Source organism: Scyliorhinus canicula, chromosome 6, assembly GCF_902713615.1.
Source record: "Scyliorhinus canicula chromosome 6, sScyCan1.1, whole genome shotgun sequence".
Lineage (NCBI taxonomy): Eukaryota > Metazoa > Chordata > Chondrichthyes > Carcharhiniformes > Scyliorhinidae > Scyliorhinus > Scyliorhinus canicula.
This window is the reverse complement of record NC_052151.1, coordinates 99,373,124-99,394,438: the sequence shown is the minus strand read 5'-3', so window position 1 is coordinate 99,394,438 and position 21,315 is coordinate 99,373,124. Positions and strand designations below refer to the sequence as shown.

Sequence of the window (21,315 nt, the reverse complement as noted above, 5' to 3'; positions counted from 1 at the left end):
ATTGATCTCTCCTAAGCCTACCTGCAAATGAACGTAGCTATTGTTGCTCGTTGTGTTTTCCCTTAATTTGCTCTGTTTTAATAACCTTTGCTCTAGAGTCGCCAGGTATCTTTCTGATACCACCACAAGGTTCAAAGCCAAGTACTGATCAATAACTCAATACACCAGTTAGTAAGTTTGAAATCAATACACATTTATTATACACACAGTCAATCACTACTCATGCATAAACTCTACTTACTAAACTATCGCTACTACTAAAGCCTATACTTAGCTTCGAATGGCCCACCAGGTCAGGGGAACAATGGCCTTTGTCCGGTTCTGATTCTGCTGGCTTCGAACTGGTATGGAATAGTAGCTAGGAGCGTTTATCTCATAGCGTGCATTGACTTGAGACTTACTTGGTGGTGCAACTGCTAGGCAGGTCTCCTCGCTGAGAGTCACGGTCAAGAGTTCTTTCAAGAGCTGCCAAGAGAGCGAACTGAACTTGGGGACCCTATTTTATAGTCCCTAGGGGTTTTGCGCCCTTTTGTACGGACCCCGGACTTGGTCCCAATTAATTGGACCATGTCCCAATCGTTCTTATCGATTTCTCCAAAGTCTGGCTTGGTCCCGATTGTTTTAATGTTGCTTTTTGTCCCTGGAGATAGCTCATTAATATGTTAATGGCTATTGGTTTCAGTTCTGTCTGGGTTCTGCAAATCTTAATACACAGGAAACCTTGCACCTGCTTGTGTTCTCTGGTGTTGTCCAATTTTTCCCTGCACTCCTTGTGAGTGTCCATTTTGAATTGGGACGTGGCCACCCCAGGTGGCGACACTATTGAGTCTCAACTGTTACAGACCATAGTAACACACAACGGTCTGCTTCAGTATTGGAGGCTTCCGTTTGGATAATATCTGCACCAGCTCTCTTCCAACGATCTATGGATCAGGTTTTGAATGAGCTACCGTGTGTGCAAAGCTACCCTGAGACATTTTGATTACAGGTTCGAACGATGTGGAGCCTGTAAAGAAGCTACTCTTACAAGGCTGCAAATACATAATCTCAGGGTCAAGAAAGAGCACTGTGATTTTTTTAAAATCTTGTATTCACTATCTTGGATACATCATTGATTCTGCAGAAAGAATCTAAGAAGATGGTGGAGGTCCTGGATGCTCCACAACTGCAGAACATGACTCAGTGAAGGTAATTTCTAGGATTATTAAATTACTATGGAAGGTTCATACCGCACTTAGCATCAAGGCTGAAGACTTTACACATGTTGCTTTGTAACAAACAAGCTTGGCTCTGGATGAAAGATTGTGAGGATGCTTACCAAAATGTCATAAAAAATTACAGGTATTGGAGTTATTGGTCCATTATAACCCAAAAGCGAAGCTGAAGCTTTCTTGCAACACATCACCCTATGGGGTTGAGTCTCGCATAAAATGCCCTCAGGCAAAGAGCGATCAAATGCATTCCAGGATGTTGAGTAGCACTGAATCCAACTATGCCCAACTTGAGAAAAAAGCTCTCAGCATGATTTTTGGAAGGTTTCACCATTATTTATTTGGCCATCAATTTACTCCATTGACCAACCATCATCCTTTAACAACAATTTCTGGGCTGCATATGAGGATCCCTTTGCTCGCTGCTGGTCGATTTACAATGTTAGGTGTTAATCTTGTTGGCACACTATTATGTCATCAAATGTCATTATGAATGCAGACGTTTTGTCTAGACTGTCACTGTAAGATCAACATGACAAAAAAAGATAAGCATGAATCTGATGAACAGTTCAATGACATCTTCTATCTGTCTTATGTGGAAAATGTTCCGGTAATGTTGTCTCAGGTAAGAAAACTTACGCGAACAAATCTGGTGATGGGGAAGGTGTTAGACATGATTCAAAAAGGCACTCTAACACAGAGGCATCTTAAGTTGACAGTACAAAATGGAGTATTGTTGTGGGGTATTAAAGTAATCATTCTGCCATGTCTACAAAGTAGAATCCTAGAACAAATGCATGAGGGCCATTCCGGTGCAGTTAGAATGAAGGAGTTGTCGATAATCTACTTCTGATGGCCCAGATTGGTTGCCCAAATAGAGAAGGTGGGGTTATGCCAATCCTGCATTGCATTGAAAAATGTACCTCCACTATTACCTTTGCATTCATGGGAATAGCTTACCAGGAGATTTGATCAGTTGCTGCAGTGCGTCTTGTATATAGTGCACACTGCTGCCACTGTGCACTGGCGGTTGAGGGATTGAATGTTCTTGGTGGTAGATGGAGTGCCGCTCAAGCTGGCTGTTTTTATTGGATGGTATGAAGCTTCTTCAGTGTTGGAGTTGCACTCATGGAGGCAAGCATTCCATCACACTCCTGACGTGCAGATGATGAACAAGTTTTGGGAAGTCAGGAGGTGAGATATTTGCCACAGAATTCCCAGCTCCTGATCTACTCGTCGTGCTGCCATTCCTTTTAGCTGATTCACCGGCTCTGTGCTTTATGATCATAAATGTCTTAATGCTTTTGAATTTACACACTGAGGGTATGAACGTAGTGAGAGAGCCACTGACACAATTCCAAAGGGCTATCCTTCTGACTAATACAATTTATTTGAAGTCTAATTAACAATGGATAAAGTCATATTTTGCAAATGTTTTACATAATCAGTATATTTATTAAGGATTTCTTATCGCTCTTTTTTTATAAGCCGCACCTTCAAGCAATCAATATAACTAGTTGCAGTTCATGAATTAGGATTAAGAAAGTAAATATTTACCATTTAATTGCATCATGTAAGCTCTGATTATAGTATAAATAAGCAAACAATTTCATATTGATTCAATGCACTGTTTGGTCTGGCAAATAGGCAGATTTGCTGTAATATATTATACAAATTATGGATGGAAATTTACCTAAGACGAGGACTAAATCAAGACCCATCCATTTTTGTCTGTTCTTCAATGACCTTGCCTCCATCACAGGGCCAGAAGTGATGATTGTTCATTGGTGATTGTACAGTGCTCAGTGCCATTCATGATTTCTCAGGCAGTGAAACAGTCCATGCCTGCTTGGAGTAAAGCCTGGACAAAATACAGGCTTGACTGACAAGTGGCAAGTAACATTCACCCCACAGATGTCCCAGTCCATGACCTCAAACATCTTGGGGGTGATCAACGAACAGAAACCTTACTGGATCAGCTATACAAATATTGTGCTACAAGAGCAGGTGAGAGATTTGGAATTTTGCAGCAAATAACTCAACTTCTAACGAACACTCCATTATTAGCACTGTACACAGTGGCAGTTGTGCACCATTTGCAAGACGTACTTAGTAAACCACCAAGGTTTCTTCAACATTACCTTCAAAAGCCTGCAGCGTAGGAGTTTCTGTGAGGATCGTGATGCCCGGTAGAATCAAAGAGGTCACATTTGAGGCCAAAAGTCTCACCTAGGGGCTGGTTTAGCTCACTGGGCTAAATCGCTGGCCAAAGCAGACCAAGCAGGCCAGCAGCACGATTCGATTCCCGTACCAGCCTCCCCAGACAGGCACCGGAATGTGGTGACTAGGGGCTTTTCACAGTAACTTCATTGAAGCCTACTCGTGACAATAAGCAATTTTAATTTCATTTTCATTTTTCACCTCCACTCAGCAACAGAGGCGACTTTGGAGAGGAGACTACCCTTTTGGGATACCAACTGGCATAAGATTAAAGACTTGAACATGTGACTCAAAGAGTGGTATGGGAAGAAGGGGTATAAATTCATCAGGCACTGGCATCAGTACTCAGGGAAGAGAGAGCTATTCGATTGGGATGGACTCCGCTTAAACTAGACTGGGTTCAGTGTCCTGGCCAATCATATAGCTAGAGTTGTGGACAGTGCTTTAAACTGACAGAAGGTGATGAGGGTTCAGATGAAGGAAGATTTAAAAATTCAAAGAGAAAGTCTAGGCCATGGCACAGTATAGCAATGTGGGTAAAGACAAAAAGAGCAAGGTAGATAAAGGGGACCCAGTAGATGTGGATTTCCAAAAGACATTTGATAAGATTCCACACAAAAAGTAAATACCGGTAGGTAAGATTAAGACTCATGAAGTTAATAGTTACCATATTAGTATGGATAGAGAATCGGATAATGGACAAAAAGCAGAGATTGGTAGAAATAAGACATTTTCAAGTTGGAAGGCTAATGGAGTGCCACAAGGATCAGCTGAGAGCTGCGGTCTCAGCTATTATGGGGCTGGTTTAGCACTGCGGGCTAAACAGCTGGCTTGTAAGGCAGAACCAGGCCAGCAGTGCAGGTTCAATTCCCGTACCGGCCTCTGCGAACAGGCGCGTGAATGTGGCAACTAGGGGCTAGTCACAGTAACTTCATTGAAGCCTACTTGTGACAATAAGGGATTATTATATTATTACTGTGTATATTATGATCTATATTAATGGCTCAGATTAAGAGACAGAAAGTAATGTATTTAGGTTGTTGATGATACAAAGCTAGGTAGAAAGGTAAGCTCTGGGGAGGATTCAAAGAGACTGTAAGGAGATATGGACAGGTTAAGTGTGTAGGTAACAAGATGGCAGATGGAATCTAATATGTGGAAGTGTGAAATTATTCACTTTGGTCATCAGAATAGAAAAGCAGAATAGTTCTCAAAAGTTGTGTGTGGTGAATCACACTCCTCGTAATTCACACTGTTATATGATGTGTTGTATCTATGTAAGCTCGGTATACGAGCAGTTGCGCGGCTCTGCCCGTAGGGGGACATGAGGAGTTTGTACTGGGCTCCACACTTCCCTCCGCCCATGGTTCCACCCATGGCTCCTCACACTAACCGGAAGTATAAAGCTTTGCAGTCGTGAGCCTGCCTGCCAGTTCATCTTGTCGCAGGCAGGCTCTGTTGTAAGACTATTAAAACCACTGTTCACTTCCAACCACGTGTCTTGTGAATTGATGGTCACATCATTGTGGAAGTTCCAAATGTTGATGTTCAAAGAGACTCGGGTGTGCTAGTACATGGAATGCAGAAAGTCATAGAATCATAGAATTGACAGTGGAGAAGGAGGCTATTCAGCTCGTTGAGTCTGCACTGGCCCTTGGACAGAGCACCCTACTTAAGCCCACACCTCCACCCTATCCCTGTTACCCAGCTCCCCACCGAACTGTGTTGGACACTAAGGGTAATTTAGCATGGCCAATCCTCCTAACCTGCACATCTTGGACTGTGTGAGGAAACCGGAGCACCCGGAGGAAGCACACACAGATAAGGGGATAACATGTAGATTCTGCACAGACAGTGGCCCAAGCCAGGAATCAAACCTGGGTCCCTGGAGCTGTGAAGCAACTGTGCTAACCACTGTGCTACCATGCTGCCCACTGCAACAACAATCTGAATTTATTGCAGTTTTGTTTTTGGCTGGGGTCACTTTCATTTTCAGATGATAAAATGCGATCACATTGGAAAATAGTTTGGGTAGTGTTCTAGCATCCAGAAAAGTAAAGGTAACAGATGCATAAGAACAAGAGCATCTGCAAGTTTTCCTCCGTGTAACATACAATCATAACTTGAGTTATATTCTTTGTTGTAGCCGCAAAGGGAAAGAATCAGAGGGAGCACATGTCGAGCTCATACAACATAGTGCAAAGGATTTATTCACAAAATGCTGCTCAAACAGGGTGTATATAATGGTGAACTCCACAAAAGCTTGCAAAACGGTCTGATGATGTCATTGCATCACATGTGACATTACACAAGCCAAGGGTGTTAAACATAACATCTCTCCCTCTTTAATCCTTTAGTGTCCCTGGTATTTTTACATAACCAAACACTTTAACACAGATCCAACTCATTATGCCATAACTAACGTTGTTATGTTACAGATACATATGTACATTAGTAAGGCAATCTCTTGATTGGATGTCTGTCTGGTTTTGACAGAACACGATGTTCAAGAACTTGGATCTTAGAGGTACTAGGATGCCTTCCTGTACTCTGGTTGGTGGTTGTGGGCAGCACAGTGGTTAGCACTGTTGCTTCACAGTGCTCGGGTTCGATTCCCAGCTTGGATCACTGTCTGTGCAGAGTCTACATCTTCTCCCCGCGAGGTTTCCTCTGGGTGCTCCGGTTTCCTCCCACAGGCCCCGGAAAATGTGCGTGTTAGGTGAATTGGACATTCTGAATTCTCCCTCTGTGTACCCGAACAGGCGCCAAGTTTGGGACTAGGGGATTTTCACAGTAACTTCATTGCTGTGTTAATGTAGGCCTACTTGTGACAATAATAAAGATTATTATTACAGTTGGTCAGACCAAGTCAGGAACTACCTCAGGCAAACTTGCGAGTTCTACCACCTAGAAGGGCAAGGGCAGTAAGCATATAAAAGTAAGTTCCCCTGCAACCCAACTTCATCCTGACTTTGAACTGCATCACTGTTCCATCACTTGACGCTGGGTCAAGATCCTGGAATTCCCTTCCGAACATCACTACGGTTGTACCTACACCAGATGGACTGCAGCAGCTCAAGAAGACAGCTCACCACCACCTTCTCAAGGGCACTTGGGGCATGATAGGAAATCTGAGGCTAAATATTGGTTTCTTGGGCACAGGCGTTACGATTCACAATCAGCCTGTACCTAATCCCACTGAGACGCAGACATAAACTTTGTGCTGCTTCCGCTAAATCATTTCAATGTTCAGCCAAGCATGACCCACATTGCTGGCTCACTAAACACTCAACAGAAGGCCCAGCAGGATGTGTACCCAGCATGAGTTTCAGCGAGCCTGGCAGCCTGTCCTTTTTAAAGGGGACCTGGATTCATTTCACAAGTGGCTACTGCTGACTGTGTGCAATTGGCTGAAAGGCAAATTACTCCCAGTAGAGCTTCAGGTGGGAACTTCTAGGTTCTCAAAGGCCTCAGACTAGGAACCCGACAGGGGAAAAGAGGATACATTTCAGCTATGGGAGTGGGGTGGGGGAAAAAACTTTAATGAAGGGAATGTTGGCCAGCGAAGTCAAATCCCAGAGTCTTACATAAGTGCAGTCAGAAATGCTGCCAGAGATTCAATGATCTTACACGGGTGGTCAAGGTTAGTGAATACATCTTCACGTGGCACCCTCTACACAAGACACCACAAATCCTCATGCTGCTCAATGCAGCAAACTCCTGCCACTCACTCGTCAGCAATTTCTGGCAATCAGGGCTCACACGTAATGGACACGATTTAAATAGGAACAAAGTTCCATAGCGAGTGCGTTTAACCTCGTGTTTCCCGGCGGTGGCAGCGCCGAAAAGCACATCATCAAACATCACTTGGGTTAGATCAAAGGCCTCAGTGGGGAATGTGGGGAAGGGCCTCACTGAGCTAAATGGCTGGCTTTTAAAGCAGGCCAGCAGCACAGTTCGATTCCCGTACCAGCCTCCCTGGACAGGCACCGGAATGTGGCGACTAGGGGCTTATCACAGTAACTTCATTGAAGCCTACTCGTGAGTGACAATAAGCGATTTTCGTTTCATTTTCATTTCAAACTCCATATAGACCTATTTTCTGCACTGAGGAGCTCCGCTCGCCAGATCTCCTCAGTGTAGCGGGAAATCGGGTGGCATCTCGATCTCTGGAGCCCCCGACATGAATCCCAACCCCCCCCCCCCCGCCCACCATCCAGCCACAATTCGGTATGAGGGGATTCCCGGGGCCTCCCGCATCCTCCCATAAACCTGTGCAGGACACCGCAGCCCAATACCCACTGCATGAAAAATGGCAGCTTGGCATCTTGGCAGTGCCACATAGGCAGTGCCAGACTAGCACACAGATGGCACTGCCAGTGTGACAAGCTAGCATTGCCAGAGTGTCTGGGTGGCACTAGCAGTGCCAGGGTACCACCCTGCCCAAAGGGCATGCACCTGGGGGCCTCCAATCCCCTGGGAGACCCTCATGAGTGCTGTTATGTCTGGTCCCCATTTGTGGAGACCAATACTGAACAGCGCTCGCTCGAGCGAAAGGTCCCAACTCCTCGGGTGCCTCGAGAAACTGCATATTAGAGTGAAACCAGTTGTCTCCCCCTAATATGTAGATTTGCCAAAATGTAATCCCACCCACAATAGGCAGGATTCACATTGCTACGTCTTGCGAGATCACGTTAGATCTCATGAGGTGTTGTGAGCTGGGCAGATCCCGGGAGCGGGATCTCTCGGCTTCTATTGGCCGCGTTGCATTGCAGTGCACTGCTTTTCGGGCACAGCATGACCGTTTCATTGTGCCCAATCCCAATGTCTATATCCTCCAGCTCTAGCTCACCCTCAAACATCTCATACCCATCTCTTGCTGCTTCCACATAACATATCTCCAGCCATTCGGGTTTGGCAGGCATATCAACCAAACACAGTGCAACATAATCATTGACATTCTACATCTCTCTTAAGAGGATGAGGTGACCCATAACTACAGGCAGCAGGGCTCAACTGGAAGGAGACAAGTACATTTGCATCACCTGAGCCTGCTGGAAGGGACAGTGATCTGTAACATGGGGCAATCTGTGTCAGAGATCGTTGCATCCAGTGCCGTCAAGACCATTCAGGGTGATGATATCCTTCAAACGTAAGGCCCTTCTCAAAATCCACTTCACCCTCATGCTATCAGGGATGAAATTCAAACTAAGATAGTGTTATCATAGACATCTTGCTTCGCAGCTCACTCTGCTTCACTCACCCACACCTCTGCTTCTGCACTCAGGCTTTCAGATAGCCAAGAACTGCCACTTATCCAGCCAGTGGTGCCTTAGAATAAAGCTTCCGAGGAAGAGCACATCCAGCTCAGATATTGGCACTATGTGTACTTTAAATGGTGGTACAGAATCTGGATCTGCACCTGGTGAGTCACCAGGCATAAGTGAGTTGCCTCGAGGCCAGCAGAATAGAACAGTTCATTTGCCAGCTCACAATCAGGGAGACTCAGCTGAAGACTTTAATGATGCAACTTACAGAAGAGCATGCACACTTGAGATGCTTAATGCATTGGTAGGTCTGTTAGACAACTGATGTCAAGGAGCATGGAGCATGGAGGCTCGAAGGTGGCACAGGCCTTCATACAAAGTTTGGAACCCATGCCTTCGAGCACTTAGTTGAGGCTAATTCCATGACACCACTTGGAGGCCCACCCGTGATGCAGCTTCTAATCCTTGCTGCTATGCAAGCTCAGACATCTGCCATCAGGTATGCAGATACCAATCCTCAAAGAGACATCCATGCTCAAACAGCATTCTGCATTATGAACTCCACCAGAAAACAAAGAATGCTGAAGCATCATCCAGGGGTAGTGGCAGTAGCTTTGAGTCACAGAACTGTCCTCAGAGTCACAGAACTGTCATGGCACAGAAGGAGGCCATTCAGCCCATCATGTCTGCATTGGCTCTCCGATTGAGCATTGTGACTTAGAGCCATTCCGCTGTCTCTTCCCCTGCACATTGTTTCTATTCAAGTAATAATTTGATGCCTTCTTGAACAGTAGGCCCAGCAGCATGTGTACCTTGCGTTAATTTCAGCTACCATCACAGGATGGCAGCAATTACACTCCCAACAAAGCCACTCCCTTGTTCTTCACTCTCAGCTAGCTAGTGCATATTGCTGCTACCCACACGAAGGTGGTGCAGTCTACAGCTGGGTCCTCAAGGCTCACAGATCTTCGACAGCATCTTGCAAAACCAACTGTAGTTTCACCCTGTGAATGTTTGCAGCTTCCCACAACCAGTCTGCAACCACTAAAATAGCACTGCATGGAAACATTAGGGCAGGCAAAGATGCTTTCAAGGCAGGCACTGAAAGTATGCAAAAGGGTAATTAATTCATTTTTATTGGATAATACGTCTACCAGTGAGGCGAGAAATAGGAAGATTGAGGAGCTAAGCACGTGGCTAAACAGTTGGTGTAGGAGGGAGAGTTTCAGTTATCTGGACCACTGGGAGCTCTTCCGGGGCAGGTGTGACCTGTCTAAGAAGGACGGGTTGCATCTAAACTGGAGAGGCGTAAATATCCTGGCCTCGAGGTTTACTCGTGTCACACGGGAGGGTTTAAACTAATATGGCAGTGTGTAAACTAAACCTTGTTTAAACTAGTGTGTACCAGAGCAATAAGTCAGAAGGTGAAAAGAATGCGGGAGAACTAGGAAATAAGGCCAGTATGGCTCTGAAGAAGAGCAGACAAGGAGATGTTGCTGAAAACAGCGGGACTGGTGGCCTGAAGTGCATATATTTTAATGCAAGAAGTATAACAGGTAAGGCAGATGAACTTCGGCTTGGGTCAGTAGTTGGAACTATGATGTTGTTGCCATTACAGTGACCTGGTTGAGGGAAGGACAGGATTGGCAGCTAAACATTCCAGGATTTAGCTGTTTCAGGCAGGATAGAGGGGGATGTAAAAGGGGTGGAGGAGTAGCACTACTGGTTAGGGAGAATATCACAGCTGTACTGTAGGAGGACACCTCAGAGGGCAGTGGGGCTATATAGAACATAGAACAGTACAGCACAGAACAGGCCCTTCGGCCCTCGATGTTGTGCCGAGCAATGATCACCCTACTTAAACCCACGTAACCCGTATACCCGTAACCCAACAATCCCCCCATTAACGTTACACTACGGGCAATTTAGCATGGCCAATCCACCTAACCCGCACATCTTTGGACTGTGGGAGGAAACCGGAACACCCGGAGGATACCCACGCACACACGGGGAGGACGTGCAGACTCCACAAAGATAGTGACCCAGCCGGGAATCGAACTTGGGACCCTGGAGCTGTGAAGCATTGATGCTAACCACCATGCTAGCATGAGACCCATGCTACCGTGAGACCCATATGGGTAGAGATCAGGAATAAGAAGGGTGCAGTCACAATGTTGGGGGTTTACTACAGGCCTCCCAACAGCCAGCAGGAGATAGAGGAACAGATAGGTAGACAGATTTTGGAAAGGAGTAAAAGTAACAGGGTTGTTGTGATCGGAGACTTTAATTTGCCCAATATTGACTGGGACTCACTTAGTGCTAAGGGCTTGGATGGGGCAGAGTTTGTAAGGAGCATCCAGGAGGGCTTCTTAAATCAATATACAGATAGTCCAACTAGGTAAGGGGCTGTACTGGACCTGATATTGGGGAATGAGCCCAGCCAGGTGGTAGAAGATTCAGCAGGGGAGCATTTTGGGAACAGTGACCACAATTCAGTAAGTTTTAAAGTGTTGGTGGACAAGGATAAGAGTGGTCCTAGGGTAGGGAATACACGTAGGGAATATACAGTGAATGGTAGAACCCTCAAGAGTATTGACAGTCAGAGAGATCTAGATCTACAGGTCCACAGGTCACTAAAAGGGCCAACACAGGTGGAGAAGGTAGTCAAGAAGGCATACAGCATACTTGCCTTCATTGGCCGGGGCACTGAGTATAAGAATTGGCAAGTCATGTTGCAGCTGGACAGACCTTAGTTAGGCCACACTTGGAGTATAGTGTTCAATTCTGGTCGCCACACTACCAGAAGGATGTGGAGGCTTTAGAGAGGGTGCAGAAGAGATTTACCAGGATGTTGCCTGGTATGGAGGGCATTAGCTATGAGGAGCGGTTGAATAAACTTGGTTTGTTCTCAGTGGAACAAAGGAGATGGATGGGCGACCTGATAGAGGTCTACAAAATTATGAGGTGCATAGACAGAATGGATAGTCAGAGACTTTTTCCCAGGGTACAGGGGTCAATTACTGGGGGGGGGGGGGGGGGCCATAGGTTTAAGGTGCTAGGGGCAAGGTTTAGACGAGATGTACGAGGCAAGTTTTTTTTTACACAGAGGGTAGTGGGTGCCTGGAACTCGCTGCCGGAGGAGGTGGTGGAAGCAGGGACGATAGTGACATCTTGACAAATACATGAATAGAATGGGAATAGAGGGATACGGATTCCGGAAGTGTCGAAGATTTTAGTTCAGACGGGCAGCATGGTCGGCACAGGCTTGGAGGCCGAAGGGCCTGTTCCTGTGTTGTACTTTTCTTTGTTCTTTGGTCTTTGTATAACATTCCATTTGACCCCTTGTGCCTGCTCCACTATTTAACTAGATCATGGCTGATTTTCTGCCTCAACACCATCTTCCCACAGTATTCCCATACCCCTTAATTTCATTGATTGAAATCTATTGGCCTCTGCTTTGAACATACTCAATAACTGAGCGCCCATCGCCCACTGGGTGATAAATTGTATATTTTACCACCCTCCTATCAAAAATATGCCTCCTCGTCTCTATCCAAATTGGCCTATCTATTCGAAGACTGGGTTCTCTGGTTCTAGACCCCCAACCATGGAAAATATCCTTTCTGCATCTGGATTGGATTGGAATGGATTAGATTGGTTTATTGTCACATGTACTGAGGTACAGTGAAAAGTATTGTTCTGCGTGCAGCTCAGACAGATCATTCCATACATGAAAAGAAAATACATAACAGGGCAAATACAAAATACACAATGTAAATACATAGACAGACATCGGGTGAAGCATACAGGATGTAGTACTACTCAGTAGGGGAGATGTGCGAAGAGATCAGATCAATCTACAAATCCATCAGTCCATAAGAGGGCCATTGAGGAGTCTGGTAACAGTGGGGAAGAAGCTGTTTTTGAATCTGTCAGTGCTTGTTCTCAGACTTTTGTATCTCCTGCCCGATGGAAGAAGTTGGAAGAGTGAGTAAGCCGGGTGGGAGGGGTCTTTGATTATGCTGCCCGCATTCCCAAGATAGCGGGTGTCGACCGAGTCAATGGATGGGAGGTGGGTTTGGGTGATGGACTGGACGGTGTTTCTTATGGTCTTGGCAGAGCAGTTGCCATACCAGACTGTGATGCAGCCAGATAGGATGTTTCCGATAGTGCAGTTGTAAAAGTTGGTAAGAGTCAATGTGGGCATGTTGAATTTCCTTAGTTTCCTGAGGAAGTAGAGGCGCTGTTGTGCTTTCTTGGTTGAAGCGTCGACCAGGACAGATTTTTGGTGATGTGCACACCTCGGAATTTGAAGCTGTCAACCATCTCCACCTCTGCCCCGTTGATGCAGACAGGGGTGTGTACAATACTTTGCTTCCTGAAGTCAATGACCAGCTCTTTAGTTTTGCTGACATTGAGGGAGAGATTGTTGTCGTTACACTACTCCACTAAATTCTCGATCTCCCTCCTGTATTCTGACTCATCAATCTTTGAGAACCAACCCACTATGGTTGTGTTGTCAGCAAACTTGTAGATGGAGTTGATGTAGGTGGAGTACCCTGCCATGCCCTGTAAGAATTTTATATGCTGTTAGGTGATCTTAATTTTTTTAACTCTAGAAAATACAGGCCCAGTTTCATCAATTTCCCCATATAAGACAATCCTGCCATCACAACGATTAATCTGTTGATCTTTGTTGCACTCCCTCTATGGCCATTATATCCTTCCTCAGATAAGGGGCCTGATTCTCCGACCCGCCACGCCACATTTCTATTTCACCCCGCCTGTGGGATTCCGTTATGCCGGCCGGTTAATGGGATTTCCCATTGTGGGGCAGCACCATGGTGTCGGGAAACCCCCGGGCTGCCGGCAAAACGGAGCATCCAGCCGGCGGAGAATCCAGCCCACGGAGTCCAAAACGATATACAATACTCTGGCTAGGTGCTGTCTCACCAAGGCTCCATACAATTGCAGGAAGACTTCCTTACTCCTGCACTCAAGTCTCCTTGCAATAAAGGCTAACACACTATTTGGCTTCCTAATTGTTCGTTGCACCTGCATGCTATCTTTCAATGACTCATGATCTCTTTGGGCATCGACACTTTCCATCTCTCCCCATTTAAGAAATACTCTGCTTTTTCCTACCAAAGAGGATAACTACCCATTTTTTCACATTTGTACACATTATATTCTATCTGCCATGTTCTTGTCCACTCACTTAGCCTGTCGAAGTTGAAGACTGTTTGCATCCTCCTCACTACTCTCATTCCCACCTCGTTTTGTGTCATCACCAGCAAACTTGGAAATGTTACATTTGATCCCACATCCAAATCATGGATATGGATTGTGACTAACTGGGGCCCAAGAACTGAACCTGCCATCCTGAGAATGATCTTATTTATCCTCACACTCTTTTTCTTTTGTCTGTTAACCAAATCTCAATGCATGTCATAAAATACCCCCATTCACATGAGCTCTCGTTTTGCTTACTAACATCTTGTGCAGGACCTTCTGAAAATCCAAATACATCACATCTGGCAGTCTGAGCCTCCAGCACCTGCAGGTACAATGATTGTTGATGAATCAGGAAATGTTGGCAATTTGGTTGTGCAGAACTTGAAATTCATGGTGACCTTGACGTCCACTGGAAGCCACCTTCACCCTGCTGTGATGCCGCAGGTCCTGATGTGGAACATGACACATCAATGCCTGGTGAACTGCAGGTGCCTCGAGCATTACTTCCAGCTGCAGTTGAAATCAAAAAATGCTCCCTGAAGACTTTTGGTAAGTAGGTCCACTGTGAAAAGTGTTTCTTCCTCCTTCCTCTGGTCAAAGCTTCTCCTCTGAAAAGTCAGCGCCTGTTGTTTTGTAGATCCAGAGGATCTGGAAATATGTCCCCTGATGCACTATCAATTAAGATGAGACAAGAGTCAAGTGTAATCAAGGTTTTATTGCACAGAGATGTGTAGCCTCCCGCAGCTGATTCCAAAATGGCTGCAGCTTGGAGAGCCCACACATTTATACTCCGCCTACTGGGCGGAGCCAGCAGGAAGGGATCTACCCCCGTACCTGTAGTACAGGAGCCTGACCATAATACACCTCATATACAATATATATACAACAGTGGTGACTACGACATTCCCCCCCTGTTAAAAAAAGAGTCCAGCGGTGGTGGTGGAAGACTAGTTACATGCAGAGGTTAACATTTTAGGAAAAGTTTACAGATTCAGACGATCGGGCGCCTTGATCCTCCGTTGTGAGCGCCGCAGTCCCGGTGGCGATGCAGGCGTCGGTTCGGTCGCCGGTGACTCTGGGAGCGTGTCGACTTCATCTTCATCCCCGGGTGGGACCAAGGGGAGGACGGATTGTCCTGGAGAGGGCACTGTGGTGTGGTGCGCTGCGGGAGGAAGGGTGGCACGTGGGCGGGGGGGGGGGGACCTAGCTGGCACCAGGTTCCTGAGGGAGTCTTTGTCTTGGTGGCCGTTGGGGTACGCCACGTAGGCACACTGCGGGTTCGCATGGAGTAGCTGTACCCTCTCAACCAACGGGTCCGCCTTGTGGAGCCACACGTGCTTGCGGAGGAGAACGGGTCCTGGAGCTGGCAGCCACGTTGGGAGCAAAACCCCGGAGGTGGATCTCCTGGGGAAGTCAAAGGGACGTTTATGGGGGGGTTTATTAGTCGCAGTGCAAAGGAGCGATCAAATGGAGTGAAGGGCGTTGGGGAGGACCTCTTGCCAGCGGGAGGATGGGAGATTCTTGGACTGTAGGGCCAGCTGGATGGCCTTCAAGACCGTTCCATTCTCCTGCTCCACATGCCCATTTCCCCAGGGATTGTAACTGGTCGTCCTGCTTGAGGCAATGCCCTTGCGGAGCAGGTACTGGCACAGCTCATCGGTCATACATGAGGATCCCCGCTCGCTGTGGATGTAGGTGGGGAAACCGAACAGAGCAAAGATGGTGTTGAGGGCTTTAATGACGATGGCAAACGTCATATCGGGGCATGGGACGACGAAGGGGTATCTGGAGTATTCATCGACCACGTTCAGAATTTAAATGTTTCAGTTGGGGGAGGGGAGGGGCCCTTTGAAATCCACGCTGAGGCGTTCAAAGGGGCGGGAGGCCTTCACTAGGCGCACTCGGTCTGGCCGGTAGAAGTGCGGTTTACACTCCGCACAGACCTGGCAGTCTCTAGTGATAGCCCTGACCTCCTCAATGGAGTAGGGCAGATTGCGGGCCTTTCTGAAGTGAAACAACCGGGTGACCCCTGGGTGACAGGGATCGTCGTGCAGGGTCCGAAGTCAGTCCACTTGTGCGCAGGCACATGTACCTCGGGATAGGGCATGGGGGGGCTCGTTGAGCTTACCGGGGCGATACAAAATCTCGTAATTGTAGGTGGAGAGCTCGATCCTCCACCTCAACATTTTATTGTTTTTGATCTTGCCCCGCTGTGTGTTGTTGAACATGAAGGCAACCGACCGTTGGTCAGTGAGGAGAGTGAATCTCCTGCCGGCCAGTTAATGTCTCTAATGTCGCACAGCTTCTACGATGGCTTGGCCCTCCTTCTCGACGGACGAGTGCCGAATTTCGGAGGCATGGAGGGTGTGTGAAAAGAATGTCACTGGCCTGCCTGCCTGGTTGAGGGTGGCAGCCAGAGCGGCGTCGGACGCATCGCTCTCATCTTGGAAGGGCAGCGTCTCGTCAACCGCGTGTATCGCGGCCCTGGCGATGTCGGCCTTGATACGGTTGAAGGTCTGGTGAGCCTCGGTGTCAGTGGGAAAACGGTGGAGTGAATGAGTGGGCGGGCCTTGTCCGCATAGTTAGGGACCCACTGGGTGTAGTACGAGAAGAACCCCAGGCATCGTTTGAGGGCCTCGGGGCAGTGGGGAAGGGGGAGTTCCATGAGGGGGCGCATGCGATTGGGGTTGGGCCCTAGAATTCCATTTTAAACCACATAGCCGAGGATGGCTAATCGGTCTGTGCAGAACACACACTTCTCCTTGTTGTACGTTAGTTGAGGAGTTTGGCGGTGTGGAGGAATTTGGAACGGTTAGCGTCGTGGTCCTGCTGGTCATGGCTGCAGATGGTGACATTATCCAAGTACGGGAGGGTGGCCCGCAGTCCGTACTGGTCAACCATTCGGTCCATCTCCCGTTGGAAGACCGAGACCCGTTAGTAACGCCGAAGGGAACCCTAAGGAAGTGGTAAAGGCGGCCGTCTGCTTCAAACGCGGTGTACGGGCGAATGGGGAGTTGGTGGTAGGCAGATTCCAGGTCCACTGTCGAGAAGACCCGGTACTGTGCAATCTGATTGACCATATCAGATATGCGTGGGGGAGAGTACGCGTCGAGTTGCGTGAACCGATTGATGGTCTGACTGTAGTCAACGACCATCCTGTTTTCTCCCCAGTTTTCACAACTACCACTTGGGCTCTCCAGGGGCTGTTACTGGCCTCGATAATGCCTTTCTGTAGCAGCCGTTGGACCTCAGACCTGATGAAGGTCCTGTCCTGGGCACTGTACCATCTACTCCTGGTGGCGACGGGTTTGCAATCCGGGGTGAGGTTTGCAAACAGAGAAGGCGGGTCGACTTTAAGGGTCGTGAGACTGCAGACAGTAAGGGGTGGTAGGGGACGGTCAAATTTCAGGGTTAGACTCTATAGGTTGCACTGGATGTCCAGGCCGAGTAGCAAGGCAGCGCAAGGGTTGGGGAGGACGTAAAGGCGGAAGCCACTGAACTCTATGCCCTGGATGGTGAGGGTGGCGGTGCAGTACCCCCGGATCGTCACGGAGTAGGATTCGGAGGCCAGGAGATTCTCTGGTTAGCGGGGTGTACCACGAGGGAGCAGCGCCTTACCGTATCAGGGTGGATGAAGCTTTCAGTGCTCCCGGAGTGCAGAAGGCATGATGTCTTGTGCCCATCGACCTTCACTGTCGTTGACGTGGTCGCTAGGTTGTGCGGTCGGGACTGGTCGATAGTGATGGAGGCGAGACTTGGCTGGTGTTGGAGGCCCTTGGCTGGTCGGCGGCAGTTGCAGGTGATGAGCGGCCCGATGAGGTGCCCGACGGGCAGGAGTCCTGAGGTGGGGAAGATGGCGGCGGCCATGGGGCGCACGTGGCAGGCGGCGTTAAAGATGGTGGCGCCCACATGCCGAACGAGGCCTGATGAGGCGAGGATGGCGGCGCCCATGGGCCGCACATGCCCTGAGGAAAGTAAGATGGCGGCGCCCATGGGCTGCACGTGGTCTGAGGCGGGGAAGATGGCGGCGCCCACGGGTCGCATGTGGGGGGTGCAGGGACAATGGGCCTGGTTACAGCGGCGATCGAGCAGGCCTGAACACAGCAGCGAAATGTCCTTTCTTCCCGCAGGCCTTGCAGAGCGCGCTCCGCACTGGGCAGCGCTGCCAGGGGTGCTTTGTCTGTCCGCAGAAGTAGCACTTGGGTCCCACAGGGTTGGTTGGCTGCCGCGCGGTGCAGGCTTGGGGTTGGCTGGGGGCAGTCACTGGTGGGGTCCATGATGTCCAGGAGGGAGGCGCCGTGCGGTCGGGGGCGTACACCTGTACATTGCGGGAGGCGACTGTTAGTTAGATCGCGGGTTTCTTGGTCACCGCGAGGTCAAGGGTTGCCCCTTCTAAGAAGCTCTGGCGGATGTACGCCGACCCTAAGCCCGTAACGAAAGTGTCTCTAATTAGGAGTTCAAAATATTCAACGGCTGAAACGGCCTGGCAATCGCTGTCCCTCGCCAGGGCGTGCAGGGCACACCAGAACTCTTTCCACAGACGCACCGGGGAGTTGATGCCGCGTAGACAGGAGGTGCCTGGCGTAGATTTTGTTGGTCTGCTGAGTGTAGTTCTCCTCCAGTAGCGCCATGACCTCAGCGTAGGTAGGCGCGTCCCGAATGAGGGGAAAGATTTCGGAGCTCAGCCGCGTATACAGGATCTGGAGCTTCCGTGCCTCTGTGGGTGGTTCTGTCGCAGATCCGATGGAGGCTTCAAAGCAAGCTAGCCAATGTGCGAAGGCCAACTTGACATTGTCTGCTTGAGGGTGCAGCTGCAGGTGATCAGTCTTGATGCGGAGATTCATCGTTATAAAATCTCTGTGTAATAAATTGATGCACTATCAATTACGACGAGACGAGAGTTGAGTGTAATCGAGGCTTTATTACACAGAGATGTGTAGCCTCCGACAGCGTCTGCCGAAATGGCTGCAGCTCGGTGAACCCACACATTATACTCCGCCTATTGGGCGGAGCCAGCAGTCAGGAATCTACCCCCGTACCTGTAGTACAGGAGCCTGACCATAGTACACCTCATATGCGATATATATACAAGTGGTGACTACCAATCCCCATAACTCTAACAGCCTTTCTATGGACAGATCTCCCCCAACTGCCATGTCAGGATGCAGCATCACTCCCTTCCAAAATCAGCAAGTCAACTGATCAAATTCAACACTTCTCCAAAAACGCACATCAGTGCTTCTACAAACGTCTGGTAGAGCATCACGGTAGCATTGGGCAGCACGGTAGCACAAGTGGCTAGCACTGTGCCTCCACAGCTCCAGTGTCCCAGGTGGGTACCTGTCTGTGCGGAGTCTGCCAGTGCTCCCCGTGTCTACGTGGGTTTCTTCCGGGTGCTCCTGTTTCCTCTAACAGTCCAAAGATGTGCAGGTTAGGTGGATTGGCCATGCTAAATTGCCCTTAGTAACCAAAAAAGGTTAGGAGGGGTTATTGGGTTACGGGGATAGGGTGGAAGTGAAGCCTCAAGTGGGTCGATGCAGACTCGATGGGCCAAATGGCCTCCTTCTGCACTGTATGTTCTATGTTCATCAATAAGTCAAAAGCTCCTGAGCTCCTGAACAGTGTCCCAAATTTGGGAAATCGCAAGCATCAGCACACTCAAAGTGCAATGGGCTAGCCTCGTCCTTGGTGAACCACCTTCTTGATTGTGGTTTCACTCCTTTCAGGGAAGCCTATTGCAAATGAATGCATGTCAGCTGTGTCATTAGAAGGGGAAGTCCACTTTCCTAATGCCTAGTCCAAGTTGCGGAACATGCATCAAAACAGCCTGAGAGGCTATTTGGCCACAGCAAACGTTCTTGGCACTCATGACAAACCTACTCTCGCTGCCTTTCCAGCATGTGGTGACAATCAGACCATGCCAGAAGTAGAACATAGAACATAGAACATTACAGCGCAGTACAGGCCCTTTGGCCCTCGATGTTGCGCCGACCTGTGAAACTCCTCTAAAGCACATCTACACTATTCCCTTATCGTCCATATGCCTATCCAATGACCATTTGAATGCGTTTAGAGTTGGTGAGTCCACTACTGTTGCAGGCAGGGCATTCCACGCCCTTACTACTCTCTGAGTAAAGAACCTACCTCTGGCATCTGTCCTATATCTATCTCCACTCAATTGAAAGCTATGTCCCTCGTGCGAGACTCACCATCCGAGGAAAAAGGCTCTCAATGTCCACTCTATCTAATCCTCTGATCATCTTGATGCCTCAATTAAGTCAGCTCTTAACCTTCTTCTCTCTAACGAAAACAGCCTCAAGTCCCCCAGCCTTTCCTCGTAAGATCTTCCCTCCATACCAGGCAGCATCCTGGTAAATCTCCTCTGTACCCTTTCCAATGCTTCCACATCCTTCCTATAATGTGGTGACCAGAACTGCCAGAGTTTTGTACAACTGCAACATGACCTCATGGCTCTGAAACTCAATTCCTCTACCAATAAAAGCTAACACACCGCACGCCTTCTTAACAACCCTCTCAACCTGGGTGGCAACTTTCAGGGATCTATGGACATAGATACCAAGATCTCTCTGCTCATCCACACTACCAAGAATCTTACCATTGGCCCAGTACTTTGTCTTCCTGCTATTCCTTCCAAAATGAATCACGTCACACTTTTCTGCATTAAACTCCATTTGCCACCTCTTAGCCCAGCTCTGCAGCTTATCTATGTCCCTCTGTAACTTGTAACATCCTTCTGCACTGTCCACAACTCCACCAACTTTACTGTCATCTGCAAATTTACTCACCCATCCTTCTATGCCCTCCTCCAGGTCATTTATAAAAATGACAAACAGCAGCAGCCCCAAAACAGATCCTTGTGGTACACCACTAGTAACTGGACTCCAGTCTGAACATTTCCCATCAACCACCACCCTCTATCTTCTTCCAGCTAGCCAATTTCTGATTGAAACTGCTAAATCACCCTGAATCCCATGCCTCCGTATTTTCTGCAATAGCCTACCATGGAGAACCTTATCAAATGCTTTACTGAAATCCATATACACCACATCAACTGCTTTACCCTCATCCACCTGTTTGATCACCTTCTCAAAGAACTCAATAAGGTTTATGAGGCACGACCTACCCGTCACAAAACCATGTTGACTATCTCTAATCAAATTATTCCTTCCAGATGATTATACATCCTAACTTTTATAAACCTTTCAAGATTTTTCCCACAACAGAAGTAAGGCTCACTGGTCTATAGTTGCCGGGGTTGTCTCTACTCCCCTCTTGAACAAGGGGACAACATTTGCTATCCTCCAGTCTTCTGGCACTATTCCTGCAGACAATGATGACATAAGATCAAAGCCCAAAGGCTC

General features: G+C 48.1%; 1 protein-coding gene and 1 pseudogene across 1 annotated transcript in view; both read right to left on the bottom strand.

The window, feature by feature from the left end:
- nkain2 (sodium/potassium transporting ATPase interacting 2) overlaps positions 1-21,315 on the bottom strand; it is a 651,746-nt gene that overhangs the window by 578,932 nt on the left and 51,499 nt on the right. The gene's annotated exons all lie outside the window — the stretch shown is intronic.
- On the bottom strand, positions 19,517-19,667 carry LOC119968097 (annotated as a pseudogene).